The 23,256-nt window shown below is 44.4% G+C and overlaps 1 protein-coding gene across 5 annotated transcripts in view; it reads right to left on the bottom strand.

Moving 5' to 3' along the window:
• The window catches only part of TSPAN4 (tetraspanin 4), a 658,755-nt gene that overhangs the window by 305,521 nt on the left and 329,978 nt on the right, over window positions 1-23,256 (bottom strand). The window contains exon 1 of one of the 5 annotated variants that reach the window (XM_084632557.1): window positions 16,753-16,775. The exons of the other annotated variants lie outside the window; for them this stretch is intronic. The gene's annotated coding sequence lies outside the window, so the exon portion shown is untranslated. Of the gene's footprint in view, window positions 1-16,752; window positions 16,776-23,256 lie in introns of those variants that run through there. 5 annotated transcript variants of the gene reach the window in all.

The raw sequence follows: 23,256 nt of genomic DNA, 5'->3' as shown, positions 1-23,256 counted from the left end.
TCTAAGTCCACACAAACAAACAAACAAACAAAGCTTTTGCACCAGAAAGGAAAAACAATTAATGTTGTAAATCTAGGACACAGGTTGCAGATTGGAACATTGGGGTCCTAGAAAGAGACAAAATGTATAGTGACACATTAGAGATCACTTTTAGTAATAGCTGAAGAGGTACGGGCCTGACAAAACAATGCATTTTCCATGTGGCAAGAACCCCAAAGGAAAGCCTTTTAAATAAATAACTCATAAAGGGATGAATCTGGGAAAAGAAAAACCTTCCAGTGTTTCGAAAGGGACAATGCCATAAAAATCTGACCTATTTAAAATAATAATAATGCAAATTAATGGTTGATGGAGACAATGGTGGTACCAGACTAGTCTGGGGAGACAAAGAATAAGCAACTGCATGAGGTACCTGGGTGTTAAGTATCAGAGTGGTAGCCATGTTAGTCTGTACCAGCAAAAATGAGGAGTCCTTGAGGCACCTTAGAGACTAACAAATGTATTTGGGCATAAGCTTCTGTGGGCTAAAACCCACTTCACATTCATGTGGCTAGTATGTTGTGAGTATACTTGTTTCCCACAAAAGAAGCAACTACTCCCTTCTCTCATGTTAACCACTTAAGAACGGCCATACTGGATCAGACCAAAGGTCCATCTAGCCCAGTATCCTGTCTTCCCACAGTGGCCAATGCCAGGTGCCCCAGAGGGAATGAACAAAACAGGTAATCATCAAGTGATCCATCCCGTCGCCCATTCCCAGCTTCTGGCAAACAGGCTAGGGACACCATCCCTGCCCAATGCAGTATCTCTGCAGAAGAAGAATAGAATACTGGCATATTATTGGTGATACATCGGCTATTTCAGGCAGGATCAAAGCAGTTAATTTTAAAATCAGTCTCAGCCCACTGGCATATACTTATTGCCTATGTTGGTTTTTTTTAACCAAATAGAGGCACAGTTCCAGATCCCTCCAGCTTGCTACACATGCAGGCAGATTGCATTAATCAGATCTCTGCTGACTATCAATGAGACGATGTGCCTCTCTTGGCATCCTTTCTTTGAAGTCAAGCTTAATAAGGCAGCTTTTGTTTTGTTTAAAAATCCACCACTGTACCCATATAAGGCCCTATCATATAATCTCACTCAGGAGATCAGAAGCTCTAAGGCTCTATCTGATAAACCCAAAGTATATTCTGTAGAACAGTGCAGCCGAGGTGCCACAAGGTTCCTAATTTAACAAGGTTTAGCTATAATATTAACTTGGCACATCGTGGGGCTAACAATAGTTTATGGCTATCCATTATGGTCATACTCCATTGGTGGAAAGGTGATGCTAAATTGCTATTCTGACGACTGCGGCTACCCTGGCAAACTGAGGATTCATCATTCACCATTTGAACTAAGTCACTGCTAACATTACCAGTGGTTTTACCAGTGTCAACGGAGAATTAGAGGTCATTAACTTATCAGTGTAGACACAGCTATAGGAAGATCTCCACCTGAATATTAGAATTCCACCAATGGCTGTGTCTATGATGGATATCCTCAGACTACAATTGCTCCAAAATTTAGAACAGACTATCGCTTTAGGCCATTCTAGTACTGCTACTGAACATTTGGGTCGGAGACACCTAATGTGACACAAGACCAACAGGAGAACAGTTTAAAAAACTCAGGGCAACCCTGAAAAGCTGTACTGCTACTTATGTGGAATAGATACAATTGCTATGGGGTTTATTCTTTCATTTTATATTAGTTTAACATTTTATGAATGAGAGTTTTTAACTTTGTGATCTTTTCATATATTCACATTTCAAGTGCTTTTGGGATGGGGTGGTGGGAGAATTCTGGTTGCCATAGAAACTCACATCTTACCTTGCTTGCGGAGGAAATTAACTTGACCTTCACATTCTTGTCAGATAGGACCTATAATCAGCAGCCATTAGCATCACATTAGGAAGGCATTTACTTTCTGACACGGAAATAGGCGGGGAGAAATTGACGCCTTCAGATAAGAGCAATGCTCCTTCTGTCTAGCACATATGTACCATTTCCCTTTTAGTAAGTGAGGCACTGGGGAAGCAAGATAATACCACCTTCTAAGAAACCCTTTAATACAAAACAACATGCTTTTCCTCAGCTGCAAAGCTGTGCTATTGTCAAACTTTTTTCAAACCATTGTGGTATCTCAGGAGTTTCCTAGAATTGCATCCATGGGACAAGACAGAGAATTATAGTACAGTAACTCCTCACTTAAAGTCGTCCCAGTTAATGTCGTTTCGTTATTACATTGCTGATCAATTAGGGAACATGCTCATTTAAAGTTGCTCCCTTATAACGTTATTTGGCAGCCGCCTGTTTTGTCCACTACTTGCAGGAAGAGCAGCCCATTGCAGCTATCTGCTGGGGGCTTGGAACCAGGGTGGACCAGTAGCCCCGCCCCCCCATCAGCTTCCCGCTCCCCTAAGTTCCCTGGGCGGCAGCCGCCCAGCAGGCTACCAATTGCCAACAGTTCAGCTGTCCTTCCCCCCACTGCCATGTGATGCTCCTGCCCTCTGCCTTGGAGCTGCTCCTGGGAGCCTCCTGCTTGCTGTGCAGGAGAGGAAGGAAGAGGGGGGCTAATGTCAGGGTGTCCCCTCCCCCTTACTCCTGCCCCCCACTTACCCCTTCTCCATATAGAGCAGGGGGGGACATGACAGGGCTCAGGACAGAGAGAACTTGATGGCAGCAGCTGCTGTCTCAACTTTCTGATCTACTTAAAAAGGCAATGTACTTTGAGTGGTGTCAGTGTACTTAAAGGGGCAATGCACATCTTTCTCTCTCTCCCACACCCAGGGTGTGTGTCTCTGTCTGCCATGCTGTCTCGCCTCCCTCCATTCGTGCTGCCTTGTAGAGTGTGAGGCTACATTAACAACAATGTGTTAACCCTTGAGGGCTCAGCCAAATGCTAGTTCATCATTTAGCAGTAAGGCATTCCCTGGGAAATATCCCACCCTCTTCTACCCTCTAACTTCACCACCTCAACCAAGCTTCATAATTATCATTGCTGTGTACAGTATATAATTGTTTAAAACTTATACTGTGTGTGTGTGTGTGTGTGTGTGTGTGTGTGTGTGTGTGTGTGTGTATATATATAGTTTTTTGTCTGGTGAAAAAAAATGTCCATAGAACCTAACCCTCCCCCATTTACATTAATTCTTATGGGGAAATAGGATTCGCTTAACATCGTTTCACTTCAAGTCGCATTTTTCAGGAACATAACTACAACGTTAAGCGAGGAGTTACTGTAATGGTATGGATCTGGAATGAACCATTTCAAAGAAAACAGAAACCAAAACCAAACCCTTTAGAAAGAATTTGCTTAAAGCATGGTTCTGACACCTCACTGGTGGTAATAAAAAGCCAAAATTATGCCTTCAGTTACGCCTGTGCAAATTTCAATGGATTTGCACAGAAATAAGGGACAAGAATTTAGTAAAAAATTCTATGAATAAATAATGAGATGGAACAGAATCTAGCTCACTCACTTTTAGTTGTGTTGGTTCTGCAGTAATAATAGCAGTAAAAACTTAGAGATTCTATGCTCTACCACCAGGATTTTTTTTTTTTTTTACAAGTACTGAAAACTAGGTCATTTTAAGTTGTCTCAAGCTGGGTACTCAAATGTTGAGGCACCCCAAAATCACTAAGCACCTTAAACAATTTAGGCAACATTGAATGCTTCTCTGAACCTCCCAGACCTCTTGAAGAGTGCCCACCAGTAACCAGCAGTAGTACATCACTTTGTTATTATAAGCAGAAGATTATCAGACTAGCACAATATCTTTGTTCTGTGGTGGTGTGAATAAAAATAACAATACCTAGATTCTTTTTATTATAAACTTATAGTTCTTTTTATCCATAAATCTCAAAGCACTTTGCAAGGGAAGTCAGTATAATTACCTCCATTTTACAGATAGGGAAACTGAGGGACAGAGATGGAAGTGACTTTCCCAAGGTCCCTCAGTAAACCGATGGCAGAGCTGGGAACTGAAACTAGGTCTGTTAAGTCCCAGTCCAGAGCCCTATTCCCTAGGCCACAAGTATGGCACATTTCACGCTATAATTTGTCACACAAACTGTTCCACACTTCGTCACTGCCATAGAACTGCAGAGTGCTCAGAGCGCAGCTGTACTGATTTCAGCACCACATAAGGGCAAGATGAAAAGCTCCAGGAAACTCAGATGGAGGCCAAGATAAGAGAACACCACTTGGGCTCTTCAGAATTGCCATTTCATCCAACCTGACGTTATCTCCCATTTGATTGTAGGCTCTTTCCATTACCATCAGCTGTTATGTGTTTGATGGAGAAAGGCTCCCCGGTGACTAGAGCAATAAATTGCTTATTTTTATTTTATTTTTCTTCATAAGCCAAATCACATTAACATGCTAATTCCTGGGATTGCCTGCGTGGCTGCTGAATCAGCGGAGTGCTCCATGCAATGACAAGAAGTGATACAGCACAGCAGTCTAGTCCATCTTCTCTTTATGTGTTCTTCAGAGTGGGTGGGCTTGATGTTGTGATCTCTGTGACGGCTATTGCTTTTTAACCCTGTCACAGCCTGCCCCTTCCTGGGCACACACCTTGTCCAGCACCAGTGTCTGGGTCGCTAGTACATCCCTTTACTCTTCTCAGGACACTTACCTGTGCAGAGCAGGTGATCCTGGCTGCTTTCCCTAACTCTATTTCAAGGGTCCCATCAACTTCTGGGTTTGAAAAACCACTAAAACTCTTATTTAACCAGAGTAAAAGTAACATCAGGATAACAATAGCATTCAGTAACCCTTGTACTTATTCCCAGAGAGAATGCCTAACTTGATAAGGGCCCTGCAGCGCTTCCCTTCCTCATCACAGTCTAGCTCTCCGACCCCGTCGGATCCTGCCCCCTCTCCCCTCAGGAGCCAACTGATGAACCTTCAAAGTCAAACCCCCAAGGTTCTAAATGGGCAGTCAGGGTGGAGCACCCATGCAGGAGTCCCAGCCTTTGTCTCTCTGTGCACCTTGTGGCACGTGCTATTTTTGTCTTCACCCTACTACAGGGGTGGGCAAACTACGGCCTGGGGGCCACTTCCGGCCCATGAGACATTTTTATCCGGTCCTCAAGCTCCCACCAGGGAGCAGGGTCGGGGGCTTGCCGTGCTCTGCCTGGTGTTCCCGCCAGTTAGCAGGGTTGGGGGCTTGCTGTGCCTTGCCCAGTGCTCCCGCCAGGGAGTGGGGTCGGGGGCTTGCCGTGCTTTGCCCAGCGCTCCCAGTGATGAGGAGTTTGACTTTGAGCACCATCTTCCTGAAAGATTCTTCCGGCACGCAGAAAAGCCACAATGTGCAGGCACAACTTCACCACCTCTAAGTGGCAGTGCGCCATATCCCCTCCCGGTCTCCTATGGCCCCACCCTTGAGAGCCTCAAGCGGAGGGAAACTGCCCAGGGGCCGCAGTTGCACCCATCCTAGCTTAGGTGCCTCTGCCCGTGGCACAGCTGCCTTGGTCTCACACTGCCAGCAGGGCCCCTAAGAGTCCCTGGTACCGCTCCTGCAGAGCCCCCCGCGTGCCACACCTCATGAGTCCTCTTGCCCCGCCTTGGTAACATCCCTTACTATATACAAACTTTTAATGAACGCAACAGCGCAAACAGAACTCAAAATACAACAGTAAGAACATTTTTGGGGAGGAGGCCGGGGCCTAAAGTTACAGGTGAGTTTACACCTGCCTCTGCCTCTTCTTGTCCACATGGGTTCTGGGATAGAGCACCATGGCTCAAAATTGTCAGGGCACTGACGCCCGACAAATCCAGGCTCGAGAGAGGGCCCGGTTTTTTCACAGTGCGTGCCATCCTGTGAAACAGCAGTTTGAAATAAGGGCAGCAGTTCGGATTTTCTTTTCCCTCTCAAAAATGAGTGCTGGGGAAAAAAAAAGTGGACAGTGAGTGTCGGGTTTGCAACAAAGAATGGAATGCAAAATATGTTTTCACAAAGGTGAACTTGAAGGTTGTATGCCTGATTTGTCAGGAGACCATCGTGGTGTTCAGGGAGTATAACTTGAATCGTCATCTTTCAACAAAACATCCTAATTATGGCAGCAGTTTAACAACTGAGGAAAGGGCAAGAAAAGCTGAGAAACTCGCCACCAACTTAAAAACTCAGCAAAATATTTGTGCAAAACAAGCTGCAGTTCAGGAAGCCACTACAAAGGCAAGTTATGTTCTGGTGTTTAAAATCGCTAAACAAAATAAGTCTTCTGCTGAAGGGGAGTTTTTGAAAGAATGCCTGGCTGATGTTGCTGGCATGCTGTGCCCGGAATACCAAAACAAATTTGAGAACGTTAGTTTGTCACGAAGAACTGTTACTCGCCATGTAAAAGTGATTGATGAACATTCGGCTTCTGAGATGAACAAGAAAGCACAGGGCTTTACGTTGTGTTCATTAGCTCTCAATGACAGCACTGACATTAAGGACACAGCACAGTTACTGATTTTTGTCAGAGGAATTGACGACAAATTTGAAATCACAGAGGGATTTTTATCAATGGAATCAATGAAAGTCACAACTAAGGGATTGTGTTTATACGAGAGGGTGTCTGGCTGCCTTGAACATCTGAAGCTCCCCTGGAGTAAACTGGCAAATGTAACCACAGATGGAGCAACAAATTTAACTGCGAAAAATGTAGGACTTTTAAAAAGAATTCAGGACAAAGTAAAAAAGATGACCCTGATAGAGAGGTGATTTTTCTGCATTGTATTATACATCAGGAGGCCCTCTGCAAAAATGTCCTGGACATTGATCATGTTGTTTGCACAGTAGTGAAAATAGTGAACTACGTAAGAGCGAGGGGACTTAATCATTGGCAATTCATTCCTTCTTTAAGACACTGAAGCTGAACACCAGGACTTACTTTATCATACAAATGTCTGCTGGCTCAGCCTAGGAAAGGTATTGCAGCGAGTATAGGAGTTCAGAGATGAAATTCACAGTTTTCTGGAAGTGCAGGGGAAAGAAAATGAGTTCCCTGAATTAAAGAATTCAAACGGTGTGAGACCTCGCTTTTGGTGTGGATATCTTGGCACATTTAAATAAACTAAATGTAAAGCTGCAAGGAAAGAATGTGTTCGTACACAAATTGTATTCTAGGGTGACAGCTTTCAAAGCCAAGTTAGTCTTGTTTTCAAAACAAATTAAGGACAAAGTGTTCGTTTACTTTCCAATGCTGAAATACTTGGAAGTGTCACCAGAGCAGACAAAAAAGTACAGCAAAATTTTGAGTGACTTGCATGGAGAATTTTCTCTTGATTCTCTGACTTTGAGAAGATAGAGAAGACACTGGAGCTGGTGTCATGCCCAGTGTCATTTGACTACGAGAGAGCCCTGCAAGAATTACAACTGGAGCTCATTGATCTTCAGTGTGATTCCACCTTGAAGGAAAAGTACAATTCAGAAAAACTGGGCGAGTTTTATGCCTCCTTGAGTGAAACAAAGTTCCCAAATATCCGCAAGGTGACACAAAATCCTTGTTTTGTTCAGCTCCACCTATGTGTGTGAACAAACATTTTCCCTGCTGAATTACAACAAATCTCACTACAGATCCCAGTTAACTGACCAGCATCTCAGCTTGGTATTGCAGATTTCCACAACAAGAATGACACTGGACTTTGATGCCATTGTAAAAAAGGGTGACCAGTTGCATTGTTCACATTAATCAAAGAGGGCATGGAAAGGGGTTAAGTTTGGTTTAATTATTGTAATGCATTGTTATGATGCTACATTTACAAGAGTAATGAAGGTTTTATATTTATTTCCACTAAAATGTATACTTATTAAATAGAGTTTCTTTGAATATCTCTGAATTGTTAATTTCGTGAGCATTCATGGCCTGCCATACAGTTTCCATACCCAGATGCAGCCCTCAGGCCAAAAAGTTTGCCCACCCCTGTCCTACAACATGCCCATCCTACAGTTCCATTTAACGCTTCTCCTATAACATCTTCTTTCACACAATTTCAAGTTAACGGAGCTCCTTCTCCACACTTGCCCGCCCCCCTCCATGAAAGATAAACATGATTTGTCCATGCACTGATCTGGTCTTAAGCATAAGTGACGACACAGGGGTCTAATCTGCCCCTCCAACAGCAGGATCAGAGGGGAAGGCAACTCATTTCTCAGACCAGCCCTCCAGGAGCTTGGGGCCGTGCAATCCCCTGGGCGTACATCAGATGCTACACCTGGTGTGTTCCCTGCCTCCAAAGCAATGCAGGACACACGCCAACGGGTCTGTCACCTACATGAGGCAGTGACTTAGTACAATAGCTGGGCAGGTGGTGAGGTGTGAAGAACATTATTCTGTCCTCTTGGTTTCTCCATCTGGATATATTATTCTAATGCCTCATCCTATAACAGCATCTTTCTCCAGGAGTAAACCACCACCCCCAATTCCTAACTCTACAAATTTCAGAGTAACAGCCGTGTTAGTCTGTATTTGCAAAAAGAAAAGGAGGACTTGTGGCACCTTAGAGACCAAACAATTTATTTGAGCATAAGCTTTCGTGAGCTACAGCTCACTTCATCGGATGCATACTGTGGAAAGTGTAGAAGATCTTTTTATATACACACAAAGCATGAAAAAATACCTCCCCCCACTCCACTCTCCTGCTGGTAATAGCTTATCTAAAGTGATCACTCTCCTTACAATGTGTATGATAATCAAGGTGGGCCATTTCCAGCACAAATCCAGGGTTTAACAAGAACGTCTGGGGGTGGGGGAGGGGAGGGAGGAAAAACAAGGGGAAATAGGTTACCTTGCATCATGATTTAGCCACTCCCAGTCTCTATTCAAGCCTAAGCTAATTGTATCCAATTTGCAAATGAATTCCAATTCAGCAGTCTCTCACTGGAGTCTGGATTTGTAGTTTTTTTGTTGTAATATCGCAACTTTCATGTCTGTAATCGCGTGACCAGAGAGACTGAAGTGTTCTCCGACTGTTCTATGAATGTTCTAATTCTTGACATCTGATTTGTGTCCATTTATTCTTTTACGCAGAGACTGTCCAGTTTGACCAATGTACATGGCAGAGGGGCATTGCTGGCACATGATGGCATATATCACATTGGTGGATGTGCAGGTGAACGAGCCTCTTATAGTGTGGCTGATGTTATTAGGCCCTGTGATGGTGTCCCCTGAATAGATATGTGGGCACAGTTGGTAACGGGCTTTGTTGCAAGGATAGGTTCCTGGGTTAGTGGTTCTGTTGTGTGGCATGTGGTTGCTGGTGAGTATTTGCTTCAGGTTGCGGGGCTGTCTGTAGGCAAGGACTGGCCTGTCTCTCAAGATTTGTGAGAGTGTTGGGTCATCCTTCAGGATAGGTTGTAGATCCTTGATAATGCGTTGGAGGGGTTTTAGTTGGGGGCTGAAGGTGATGGCTAGTGGCATTCTGTTATTTTCTTTGTTGGGCCTGTCCTGTAGTAGGTGACTTCTGGGAACTCTTCTGGCTCTATCAATCTGTTTCTTCACTTCCGCAGGTGGGTATTGTAGTTGTAAGAATGCTTGATAGAGATCTTGTAGGTGTTTGTCTCTGTCTGAGGGGTTGGAGCAAATGTGGTTGTATCGCAGAGCTTGGCTGTAGACGATGGATCGTGTGGTGTGGTCAGGGTGAAAGCTGGAGGCATGTAGGTAGGAATAGCGGTCAGTAGGTTTCCAGTATAGGGTGGTGTTTATGTGGCCATCGTTTATTAGCACTGTAGTGTCCAGGAAGTGGATCTCTTGTGTGGACTGGACCAGGCTGAGGTTGATGGTGAGATGGAAATTGTTGAAATCATGGTGGAATTCCTCAAGGGCTTCTTTTCCATGGGTCCAGATGATGAAGAGGTCATCAATATAGCGCAAGTAGAGTAGGGGCGTTAGGGGACGAGAGCTGAGGAAGCATTGTTCTAAGTCAGCCATAAAAATGTTGGCATACTGTGGGGCCATGCGGGTACCCATAGCAATGCCGCTGATCTGAAGGTATACATTGTCCCCAAATGTAAAATAGTTGTGGGTGAGGACAAAGTCACAAAGTTCAGTCACCAGGTTAGCCGTGACATTATCGGAGATAGTGTTCTTGACGGCTTGTAGTCCATCTTTGTGTGGAATGTTGGTGTAGAGGGCTTCTACATCCATAGTGGCCAGGATGGTGTTATCAGGAAGATCACTGATGGATTGTAGTTTCCTCAGGAAGTCAGTGGTGTCTTGAAGGTAGCGGGGAGTGCTGGTAGCGTAGGGCCTGAGGAGGGAGTCTACATAGCCAGACAATCCTGCTGTCGGGGTGCCAATGCCTGAGATGATGGGGCACCCAGGATTTCCAGGTTTATGGATCTTGGGTAGCAGATAGAATATCCCAGGTCTGGGTTCCAGGGGTGTGTCTGTGCGGATTTGATCTTGTGCTTTTTCAGGGAGTTTCTTGAGCAAATGCTGTAGTTTCTTTTGGTAACTCTCAGTGGGATCAGAGGGTAATGGCTTGTAGAAAGTGGTGTTGGAGAGCTGCCAAGCAGCCTCTTGTTCATATTCCGACCTATTAATGATGACAACAGCACCTCCTTTGTCAGCCTTTTTGATTATGATGTCAGAGTTGTTTCTGAGGCTGTGGATGGCATTGTGTTCCACACGGCTGAGGTTATGGGGCAAGTGATGCTGCTTTTCCAAAATTTCAGCCCATGCACGTCGGCGGAAGCTCTCTATGTAGAAGTCCAGTCTGCTGTCTCGACCTTCAGGAGGAGTCCACCTAGAATCCTTCTTTTTGTAGTGTTGGTAGGGAGGTCTCTGTGGATTAGTATGTTGTTCAGAGGTATGTTGGAAATATTCCTTGAGTCGGAGACGTCGAAAATAGGATTCTAGGTCACCACAGAACTGTATCATGTTCGTGGGGGTAGAGGGGCAGAAGGAGAGCCCCGAGATAGGACAGCTGCTTCTGCTGGGCTAAGAGTATAGCTGAATAGGTTAACAATATTGCTGGGTGGGTTGAGGGAACCATTGCTGTGGCCCCTTGTGGCATGTAATAGTTTAGAAAGTTTAGTGTCCTTTTTCTTTTGTAGAGAAGCAAAGTGTGTGTTGTAAATGGCCCTTGAGGAATTCCACCATGATTTCAACAATTTCCATCTCACCATCAACCTCAGCCTGGTCCAGTCCACACAAGAGAGCCACTTCCTGGACACTACAGTGCTAATAAACAATGGCCACATAAATACCACCCTATACCGGAAACCTACTGACCGCTATTCCTACCTACATGCCTCCAGCTTTCACCCTGACCACACCACACGATCCATCGTCTACAGCCAAGCTCTGCGATACAACCACATTTGCTCCAACCCCTCAGACAGAGACAAACACCTACAAGATCTCTATCAGGCATTCTTACAACTACAATACCCACCTGCGGAAGTGAAGAAACAGATCGATAGAGCCAGAAGAGTTCCCAGAAGTCACCTACTACAGGACAGGCCTAACAAAGAAAATAACAGAACGCCACTAGCCATCACCTTCAGCCCCCAACTAAAACCCCTCCAACGCATTATCAAGGATCTACAACCTATCCTGAAGGATGACCCAACACTCTCACAAATCTTGAGAGACAGGCCAGTCCTTGCCTACAGACAGCCCCGCAACCTGAAGCAAATACTCACCAGCAACCACATGCCACACAACAGAACCACTAACCCAGGAACCTATCCTTGCAACAAAGCCCGTTACCAACTGTGCCCACATATCTATTCAGGGGACACCATCACAGGGCCTAATAACATCAGCCACACTATAAGAGGCTCGTTCACCTGCACATCCACCAATGTGATATATGCCATCATGTGCCAGCAATGCCCCTCTGCCATGTACATTGGTCAAACTGGACAGTCTCTGCGTAAAAGAATAAATGGACACAAATCAGATGTCAAGAATTAGAACATTCATAGAACAGTCGGAGAACACTTCAGTCTCTCTGGTCACGCGATTACAGACATGAAAGTTGCGATATTACAACAAAAAAAACTACAAATCCAGACTCCAGTGAGAGACTGCTGAATTGGAATTCATTTGCAAATTGGATACAATTAGCTTAGGCTTGAATAGAGACTGGGAGTGGCTAAATCATGATGCAAGGTAACCTATTTCCCCTTGTTTTTTCCTCCCTCCCCTCCCCCACCCCCAGACATTCTTGTTAAACCCTGGATTTGTGCTGGAAATGGCCCACCTTGATTATCATACACATTGTAAGGAGAGGTTTCAGAGTAATAGCCGTGTTAGTCTGTATTCACAAAAAGAAAAGGAGTACTTGTGGCACCTTAGAGACTAACCAATTTATTTGAGCATAAGCTTTCATGAGCTACAGCTCACTTCATCGGATGCATACTGTGGAAACTGCTGAATTGGAATTCATTTGCAAATTGGATACTATTAATTTAGGCTTAAATAGAGACTGGGAGTGGCTAAGTCATTATGCAAGGTAGCCTATTTCCCCTTGTTTTTTCCTACCACCCCCCCAGACGTTCTGGTTAAACTTGGATTAATGCTGGAAATGACCCACCTTGATTATCATACACATTGTAAGGAGAGTGGTCAGTTTGGATGAGCTATTGCCAGCAGGAGAGTGAATTTGTGTGTGTGTGTGGGGGGGGGGTGAGAAAACCTGGATTTGTGCTGGAAATGGCCCACCTTGATTATGCTCAAATAAATTGGTTAGTCTCTAAGGTGCCACAAGTACTCCTTTTCTTTTTAACTCTTCAAAGTATCACCTCCGAGCCTCCACCAGTCCATAAGGCACAGAAAATGCTTTTTCTGTCATTTAGTTCTATTGTCTCATTAATGCATGGGGGATTTATATAAGCAACTTCTATGATGCCAGCAGGAACTACTTACAAAAATCCCCTATGCTTTGATGGAGAAGAGAATAATAGATATCCACCACACACAGATGGGGTCACTGTTAAAAGCAAGGAGTTTTACTGACCCCACCAGCTTATCTTTTGATTGATGAGGGAGATGATCCTCTAGTCAGAAAAGTGACTTTAAAAAAGGTTGCGTCATTCACAGCATTTGCTTCTGCAGCATTATCCCCGATTAAAGAAATAACAATCTGAGTCGGGGGGAAATGTATGACTTTTAAAACAAATGCTTATAACAGCAACTGAAGTAGGCAGGAAGCCAGTTCTGCATCCCTATGTTCAAATACAGGGCAGAGTGTAAGCCAATAGGGTGGGAGCATAGTGACGTTTCTGAGTTTAGCATTTGGAAAGGAAGAGAATTTGCCAGGGTGAGGAAATGCACCAATCACCACCCTGCTCATGGTAGGAATTTTCTTATTTTACCATTAGTACACAAGCTTTTTCCATTACAAGGAAGCAAAATGGAGGTCTAGGAGTATGAGTGTTTATATGTATATCTGCACGCTCCAAAGCATTATACAGTTTGGTACATTTTAGAACCACCTTTTACTGTAAAATCAGTGCAACATGTGCAGCATGTCCTGCCCCCCCCCAGAGTAATCACCATGAAGAGACATCTTGGAAGGTATGTGGCATCTGGGAGGGGCCTTCCAATACTACGACAGAAAGACATACCCCTGGATAAGCACTTCTGAGAGGTGATGCTTTCACATTCCTGGGAAGTATAGCATCTGCTTGGTAACAGCATCAATGAGAAGAAACAGAGTGGCAGATGCTGTAGAAGTCTGATGGCCAAAATAACGAGTGGAATGAAAACAGAGAAAAGGGCAAAGGGATTATGGTGGATAAACACCAGACATTTAGACTATGAAAGGATGTGCTTTAAATGAAACCCCGGTTTGGGACACAAAGGGCAATATTTAATTAGGTGCATTAGTAACTGGAGCTTGACCTCACAATCCTGAACAGAGAGGAGCCCAAGAGGGGCAAGATGTTAGTTACCAACGGTGGTGGTGTCTCTGTCTAACTCTGGGTGGGTAGGATTTGCCATACTAGATCAGACCACTGATCCCTCAAGTTTCTTGTCTACATAGGAGCCTGGTAACTACCTGTTGCTTCAAGGAAAGTGGAAAGAAAACCATAATGCAAATGTCCAAGTGTATTCTGTACGTATTCTGACCCTGGCAGGTGAGCAAATCCCATGCTTCAGAGCATCAGCTGATTGCCACACTTTTTTTCTTTTTTTTCACCATTCATAACTACCTGTGATGAATCTGAACTGGTTCAATGTCATCATGCAAAGACTGTGACCATTCTTTTCTAGGTTCCAAGGAAACTGGTGCCAAGGGGAAACCCTTCTTTGGCATAACAGGTGTGTGAGCAGCAGATGGAGTTTAGGTGGTGTAGACAAGAAGCAGTCAGTCAAAGTCCCACTGTTGTGTTCCCTTGCTCAATTCAATGATACTGCAGCCTCTGGAATTTCAATCCATTTCCCCGCTGTTTTCTGTGTCTCAGATACTTTAAAAAAAGTCAACATTTGTAAACATTTAATTTGAATGTATTACTGTTGAAAAGTGACAGATTGACAGCCCAAGTCCTTGACTAGTAGATTTATCACAATTTCAACATTGCAGAGCCACTAGTGAAGCTCTACCAGCAGTAGCAACAGTGGGAAAATTAACATAGACCAGCTACTAGTGATTAACCACCATGTCATCTGACCTGGCTCAGAGCAATAGTGCAAATGCATGAGACAGATAAGGACCTACTGGTTTCTATGTTTATACACAGAATAGATACGGTAAAGGCAATTGCTGTGAAAGTTCCCTACCCACTAAGACTTCTACTGTGAGCTGGGTGTTCAGATTATTGAAGTTTGTCTGGCTCTGAAACACAGAAATGGAGGTTTCATAACCCTAGAGGAACTTCATCAGCAAGCGCTAAAGAGAAGAGGGAAGTTTGCCCAGGATGTCAGCCAGGACGATCTCATCCGAGCTATCAAGAAGCTGAAAGTTCTGGGCAGTGGCTTTGGGATTATTCCTGTTGGAGGGACATATCTGATCCAGTCTGTACCAGCTGAACTGAACATGGATCACACAGTGGTTTTGCAGCTGGCCAAGAAAAAGAGGTATGTAACGGTCAGCGAGATCAAGTCCAGTTTAAAGTGGGAGATGGAACATGCTGAACACCTGCTGAAGGAAGTCATGGCTTGGCTTGACACACAAGCTCCAGGGGAATCTCAGTACTGGCTGGCTGCTCTCTTTACAGAACTTTACTCTCAGGAAATCACTCCAGAGGAAGCAATGCCCTGACCGTTAAGAGGAAAACACTGAGCTGTGTGTACCTGTACATATTCTCCCTTTGCTGTTGTATTACCTGAAGTAGGACATTTAACTTTAAATAACATTGTTCAAAAAAACCCCAAAAAACCCACATCTCCTAACATGCCCTAACCCTACTATGATGGGACTACCTTTACACACTCTCCTGAAAAGTCATCTGATGTTAAAACTTTCAGCCCCTGCTGATCCATGCTAGAGTCAAACCAGCTGAAGTGACAGGCTCCATATCTCATTAGCAGCTCCCTAAGCCTATCCATTACCTCTGACATAGCATTTCTTTTCAGATGCACAAATAAATTAAGGTCATGGTCAAAGTAACAGGTCTATGTCACCCTTCAATAAATAGCTTGGTGGAGATAGCAAATCAACAGTAGCTGCAAGGAATTGGTAAAACACTTGAGGGAAAACAAACCATTTCTGACAAAAGGTGAGAATATCCAATTTCCCAAGCCTAAGCACTCCCACGCCCTGGGATTTCTCTGACAGGAATTAATCGTATGGTCAGTATATACGATATATAAATACACACTGTAATGGAATAAAATAGCATTCTGTAGATATTGGCCAAGCTCACTGTGAGCTCACAGTTATTACCGTATATTAAAGAGAGCCAATTATAGCCAATGTCCCAAGAGTGGAATCATGCTGGTTTGTTACATTTGTTTTGAGCCAAAATAGCAAGTTACTGGCTGAAAGGAATTCTGTTGCCCAGGGGAATTTCTATCACGTGTAATCCTAGCTATGTGGTAGGCAAATGTGGGCTAATGTAGGGTATGTCTACACTTAAAATGCTACAGGGGTGCAGCTGCAGTGCTTCAGCATAGCTAGTTTATGCCCCCGAGAGGAGGTAGAATTTGCACCCCATAGAGGCGCAAATATGCCAATGTAAGTTATCAGTGTAGACTAGCCCCTGGATGGCATTTGGAGTGAAACTCCCAGCACCACTGTGTCTAAAGATCCTGCTGCTGCTAATAGCACCAGGGAATCTCAATTACCCAGCAACAAATGATTAAAAAATAACCCAACAACAAAATAAACCCCACTATCAATCTGTTAAAGGATGGAGAACTAGAAGGGCAAAATCTGTTTTAATACACCCACGCTGTATTAGCAACTTCATCAACTCTCAATGCATGGTATGCGTATATAAATAAAGTGACTGTGATCATGCTGTCTTTCTAAAGTTCAGCAGCAATGAGGGTGGTAAAAGCACTGTGAGATTTCCACCCAGGCTTGGACTTGTAGAATAATGCAGCCAGCAGCTGGGCTGTCAAATCATGTCAGTCCACTCTGATATCCTTCTTTGACAAGGTAACAAGCCTTGTGGATGGGGAGAAGCTGTAGATGTGATGTATCTCAATTTTAGTAAGGCTTTTGAAATGTCTCACATGACCTTATAAGCAAATTAGGGAAATATAGCCTAGACAAACCTACAATAAGGGATGCACAACTGGTTGGAAAAACATACTTACAGAGTAGTTATCGATGGTTCCCAGTCAAGCTGGAAAAGCACATCAAGTGGGGTCCTGCAGGGATCTGTCCTGGGTCTGGTTCTATTCAATATCTTCACAAATGATTTGGATAATGGCATAAACCATAGAGAGTACACTTATATGATACGACGTTGGAAAGGATTGCAGAATTAGAGGACAGAATTAGAACTCAAAATGATCTTAAATTGGAGAACTGGTCTGAAATAAACAGGATGAAATTCAATAAGCACAAATGCAAAGTACTACATACTTGGGAAGGAATTATCAGTTGTACAAAAATCAAAATGTGAAATGTCTGCCTAGGAAGGAATACTGCAGAAAAGGATTTGGGCGTTACAGTGAACCACAAACTAAATACGAGTCAACAATGTAATACTGCTGCAAAAAAAGCTAATATCATTATGGGATGTATTAGTGCAAGTGTTGTAAGCGAGACACGAGAAGTAATTCTTCCACTCTACTGAGCACTGATAAGACCTCAACTGGTGTATTGTGTCTAATTCTGGGCACCATATTTCAGAAAGACGTGGACAAATTGGATAAAGTTCAGAGGAGAGCAACAAAAATTATTAAAGATCTAGAAAACATGGCCTACAAGGAAACATTGAAAAAAAGAGTCTGTTTAGTCTGCAGAAGAGAAGATTGAGGGAGGCAGGGGCGAAGGCATGATAACAGTCTTCAAGTATGTAAAAGGTTGTTATAAAGAAAAGGGTGATAAACTGTTCTCATTATCCACTGAGGACAAGACAAGAAGTAATGGGCTTAAATTGCAGCAAGGGAGATTTAGATTTTACATTAGGAAAAACTTCCTGTCAGGGTAGTTAAGCCCTGGAACAAATTACCTAGGGAGATTGTGGAATCTCTGTCACTGGAGGTTTTTAAGAGCAGTTTAACAAACACCTGTCAGGGATGGTCCAGGTAATACTTAGTCCTGCCTCCATGCAGAGGACTGGACTAGATGATCTACTGAGGTGTCTTCCAGTCCTATATTTCTATGATTCTGTGTTATAAACATCTCTCTTTCTGGAATTCTGCTGTTGCCTATCACACCCAATGCCGCCATCACAACCGTTTTGCATTCCTCCCCTTATGCCATGTCCTTCATTTGTTCCTTTCTACTCTGAACAAATGCCTAGTGAATCAAGTCCTGAGTTGGACAGATACACACACAGGCACTGTCAGTGTTGGCTGAGAAAAGGTCTCTGACAAGAACTCGCTAAACGCTACTCAGGCCAGTAGCTGCCACTGAACAAGTATGTGTCATGTTCAAGTAGCCAGCACTGATATATCAGATGAAGAATCTCATATAGTATGTTGGGTGGGAGTTGGAGGGTGGCTCCTTTGAGTGGGGTAGAGGAGAAGGCTAACTCCTTCAGGAATGTAGTGTTGGCTAAATGGTATCTTAAATCAAAAGTCCAGAGAAAATGTTTATCTTGGAATCTCATCCAAATCAGAGGGGGAGAAAAAAGAAATGTGGCTCTTTCTATACTTACTATGCAGTAAACCCCTGGTGTGTTGCTATCCTAGTTAAGTTCCATGTCTTTACATGGTCACTGTACCAGGTAATTTACCCAGCAAGATCGGAACAGTTCATTACTCTGTACACATATTGTACAAACCCTTTGAAAAATGCCAGCATGTCTCTCACATGCTGTGTTCACAGGGTGGGGAGAGGTTGTGGGGAGGAAAGCATTTATCAGGCAGTGTTTTGTAAAGGCAATGGACCACAAACCTGCAGCCTGCACTATTTGCCACAGGAAGGTAGGGATAAAGGATGCACGTTGTCCTTGCAAGAGAGATGTGATCACGCCTTGGTTATAGTACTGATTACAGCACTTGCATTTCTTGGGTTCTACATACACTGAAGTCCAACAGCATATGTAGGGTGCAGTAAATCTCTCTTGGATGTCCAAGAAAACTTTGCACCAAGGCACAGAGCCCAGGTGGGATAAAACACATAAATCTAGTCCAGGTTAGTTAGGACCAGATTCCTGGTAAATTACCTCTTGGTATCAGCAGTAATTCAGAGGCATGATCACAGCCATCATTAGGCTCAAGTGAAATGGGTAACCAGGTGGGAAGAGGGAGTGGAAAGAGTCAGCTGTGTTTCTCTTTTCCATGTGCGGCCTCACGAACTCCACAAGGTTTCCATAAAGGGACCTCAGTCAACCAGCAACAATGACATGATCTGTTTTGCTCACAAGCTCAAGGGTTGAGGTGAGGGGGAGAGGAACAATCCTAGAGTCCCCATGAAGCTCAGCAAAGGGAGCACAAGCAGTTCCCTCACTACCGTGGAGGCTGACGAGAAGGGGGCTGGTGGGGAGGGGAGCAGAGCACAGACAGGAACCCTGATTAGAAACTGGAATAGAAACGGGAACCCTGTGTCAGAGTTGATGGGCAAGCGGGAGGACTGGGGAGCCCTGCCTGCTTTTAGCTTGTGCACAGGCATGAAGGGGACAGAGAGAGTTCCTGTGCTGAAATGACTACTGTACTTTTATTTTGTATTTTATTTTTTTGCCAAGGGAAAAGTCCCGTTCAACCCGGTATCGAATTAGTTGATTTCATGGCTCTGTTAATTTCATCCCAGTATTTTCTGTCTGATGACAGAGTGAATTGCTGTCAAGTGAACCAGGGTTATCTCCCCCATGCATTACCAGTCTGGTAATCAGCAGGGAACCTGGCAAGTGGAACTAGGAATAAGGACAAAGTCATCTGCTCTCGGAGGCCCACTGCCAAGAGACAGAGTTGCCAGCCTGCCAGCAGCAGCAGTGCTTCCACCAGGGACTCAGAGCAGGAGCTCCTCTTTCCCACAGGTGAGTGTGCGTCATCTACAGGGCAGCCCATCTGCCACCTTCACTACATGATAGGGACGGAGGGAGGGAGAGAGATGGCCGGAGTTAAGAAAATAGACTCTTGGCTTGTCTCTGCAATGGGTGCTCACCAATGCGCTCTTTGTCCTGGCTCTTGTACTTTATTGTTATGAGACAAGGATCTGGGAGACGTGATGGTACCCCCATACCCTCCCATGCTACCCCAAGCATCAATGCCACATTGCCCACATATCCAAGTTCCTAGGGAAACTGCAACTCCTGGTGCTGCTGGCTGAAATTTCAGTACATACTATCAGGGCTGATTGAGTTAGATTTGATCCTTAGAGTACGCACAGCAAAGCCTGACTAAGAGTGTTACTGGGATGGCTCACAGAAGCTCTGGGATGTGAACAGCACAATGGCTTAGACATGGTGCTCCAGGCTCACTGCTAATGGTGTTACAGGATTTCACACTGGCGCTTTAGCCCCTTTCCACTAGCCATTTGCAGGCAGCTAATTTGGACTCAGCTTACTGTACTTCAACCACAGCAGAGTGAAAATCAGAGGCCTAGGAGCTAATTCACAAAGGTGCATAAACTCCCTGGTGCATAAACTCAAAAAGTCAAAGATCTGAGGTGCATCAAGACCGCAAGGAGCCCCACAGTTTAAATCTTTTATAGGTGTAATGTCTCTAACTTGTTTGCTCATTAATATCAGCTCCAAAGGCCTGGGATTTTTCTACAACATTATAACGAATCATCAGAGCATTCTGCATGCCTCACAACCGGTGCACCACATGCAATGGCCCACTCCTCCCTTAACCCTTTGGAAAGCAGCGCCTTGCCAGGCAGTGTCCACTTCGGAGCTGGCTACGTTTCCATCCGGTTGCTATTTGTTTTTGTAGCACTGTGCCGGGCTAAGGAGCAGGAAAGGTTTCTCACAACAGCATGGGCTCTTTGGAGTAGTAAGTCCAAAACCAGGCCTTATTTATTATTTTTTATTTGTATTTCAGTTGCGCCTAGGAGCCCTAGTCATGGACCAGGGCCCTGTTGCTCTAGGTGATGCGCAAATACAAAACAAAAAGATGGCCTCCGCCACAAGGAGCTTACATCACTGTCTTCTTCCCCATCACGGCTCTTCTGGCAACATCTGTTTCCTCCGGCTGCCAGTTCCCAACCACTCTTCAGCACCAGGAAAGGTTGGTGCATGACAATCAGGCTGCTGTTATCTAGTATTGTAGAGGTGGCAGGACCTACACAAGGGCAGACTCCCCTTAGGTTGTCCCAATTTAGTGAGGAATGGGCAAGCTAGATGGGAGCTGCCCCTAAAATTTAGGCACCATAGGTAGTTGCCTGTGTAGCCTACCCCTAATGCTGGAGTGGGAGGTGGCAAGCATCAGCAACTGAGGCCCAGGCTGAAAAAGCCAAGTCAGTTTCACACACAAAGTGAAGCTAGCAGCTGCAAGCAGTATAACGCTCCCTGCTCATGGAAGGGCTAGGGAAGTGGGAACGGGTTCTGTTTTGGTCAGATAAAGGAAACAGGAGCTGGGGATCTGGTTGCAAAACCAGAGGGGAAACGCAGAGTTGAGATGGAGGACAAGTGCCACACTGAGGACGAGCATACTCAGCACATGTCCTCTGGGCTGACCACAGCACTCCACACTGCAGGCCACTCCGTCTCTTCCTCTCTCCCCCAGCTGCTCTGTGCAATCTCTTTCTCCCCAACTGTGCATTCGCAGAATCACAAATGCTAGAGGTGGAAGAGACCTTTCGGCTCATTGAGACCATCTCTCTGCCAATACTGTCCACTCACCCCACCACCACTGACCAGCCCCACTGCCTCCTGCCCCACTCTCAGCCCCCCGACTCCTCTCTTCTTTTCCTCATTCCCCTGGCAAACCCTCCTCACCAATGCACTTCCCAGCCTCCCTTACTCCAGTTTGTTTCATCTGGGGGTCTGAGGATCCTATTTTTTGCTATCCATGTAGAAATACCCATTCTAAAGGGGCTCTGTCAGATCTGTTCAAGAGGAACACACACGCTTTTGCAAGTGCAAAACTTTGCGAAGTTTATGACCAAGATCAATATTTGCATGATTATTTTTTTTTATTTCCAATGGAAATGGTTTTTCATTGGGATCTATACATTCCTGCTCTGATGGAGGCAGCCCAACACTGCACTAGTGCAAGGGAGCTAGAAAGTGAAAATGGCTAGAAACAAAATTAAAACCAGCGTCTGCAGGGGGTATTGTCAAAGGGCTTTTTCCGCCCTCTTAAAGGCCCTTTATGGCAGAAGAGAATCATAAAGGAGGCATTAATGTGAGTGAGGATTAGACCCAAGGTTGTCATCCAAAGGACATGAGAAATATTAGATTTAAAAAAAAATCCCTTGCAATTATCAATGTGACATGTAATTAGTAACAAGAATGGAAGAGCTTTTGGGGTGTTTTAATAAATGTATGATTTGATTCCAACAGCGTGCCTTTAATTTTAAACGAAAACATTTATTTATTTTCTACACTCATAAAACAAGAAAGCAAGAAAAAGAGAGTGGAAAAACCACTGGTAGAACAAGTCAGCCTGATAGGAAAGACACTACCAAGAAATTGTGCCATGAAGGCAGGAACTTTAAAACATTTCTCAAAGTCAAAATTTGAAAGATAATCATATTTTTTAAAAGAACATTTTTCCTGTTCTGTAGATTTGTACATTACCACAGCCCTGGCCATCTCCAGCTCCGCACTTTCTGTACAACTCACTTTCCATTCCCTCAGATATGCTGACATCTCTTTAAAAAGCAATATTATTCACAACTGCATGGGAAATGGAGCTTAAGCTCAGAGTCGTGCACAAGATTATTCTGAGCTTTGAAATGATACTAAATTTAAGCTGCAATTCCAAGCAGCTGCGGAGAGACTGGCAATGTAACGGCTGCCTTTCCCCCCGCACTTCTCTCTCCCTTTTGCCACATCATCCCTTGTGTCAGCCCATCAGGAGCCTTCAGATTCTTAGCTGAATATTCAGATCAAGTATCAGCATCAAATCAAGTTTTAATCAAGCATTCAAATCACTGCAGACAGGCTCACTTGGCAGCCTCAAGAACCAAGCACCCACTGAAGTGTGAGGTTTACAGATGTGGTGCTCCTGCTCCAGCACCCTGTTTAGGTGTTTAGTCTGCAGAAGAGAAGAATGAGGGGGGATTTGATAGCTGCTTTCAACTACCTGAAAGGGGGTTCCAAAGAGGATGGCTCTAGACTGTTCTCAATGGTAGCAGATGACAGAACGAGGAGTAATGGTCTCAAGTTGCAGTGGGGGAGGTTTAGATTGGATATTAGGAAAAACTTTTTCACTAAGAGGGTGGTGAAACACTGGAATGCGTTACCTAGGGAGGTGGTAGAATCTCCTTCCTTAGAGGTTTTTAAGGTCAGGCTTGACAAAGCCCTGGCTGGGATTATTTAACTGGGAATTGGTCCTGCTTTGAGCAGGGGGTTGGACTAGATGACCTTCTGGGGTCCCTTCCAACCCTGATATTCTATGATTCTATGATGCAACACAAACATGAAGAGCCCTGACACAGGAGGCTACTAACTAGGTAGTTCAGATCAACTTGGCCTTAGTACTTCTAACGCAACACAAGACACTCCAAACTTTGGGGCACAGAAGACTTCATAGGTA

The sequence above is a fragment of the Lepidochelys olivacea genome (assembly GCF_965140295.1).
Source record: "Lepidochelys olivacea isolate rLepOli2 genome assembly, chromosome: 6".
Taxonomy (NCBI): Eukaryota; Metazoa; Chordata; order Testudines; family Cheloniidae; genus Lepidochelys; species Lepidochelys olivacea.
Note: the sequence above shows the minus strand (reverse complement) of the source record. Positions and strands in the feature narration are given on the sequence as shown.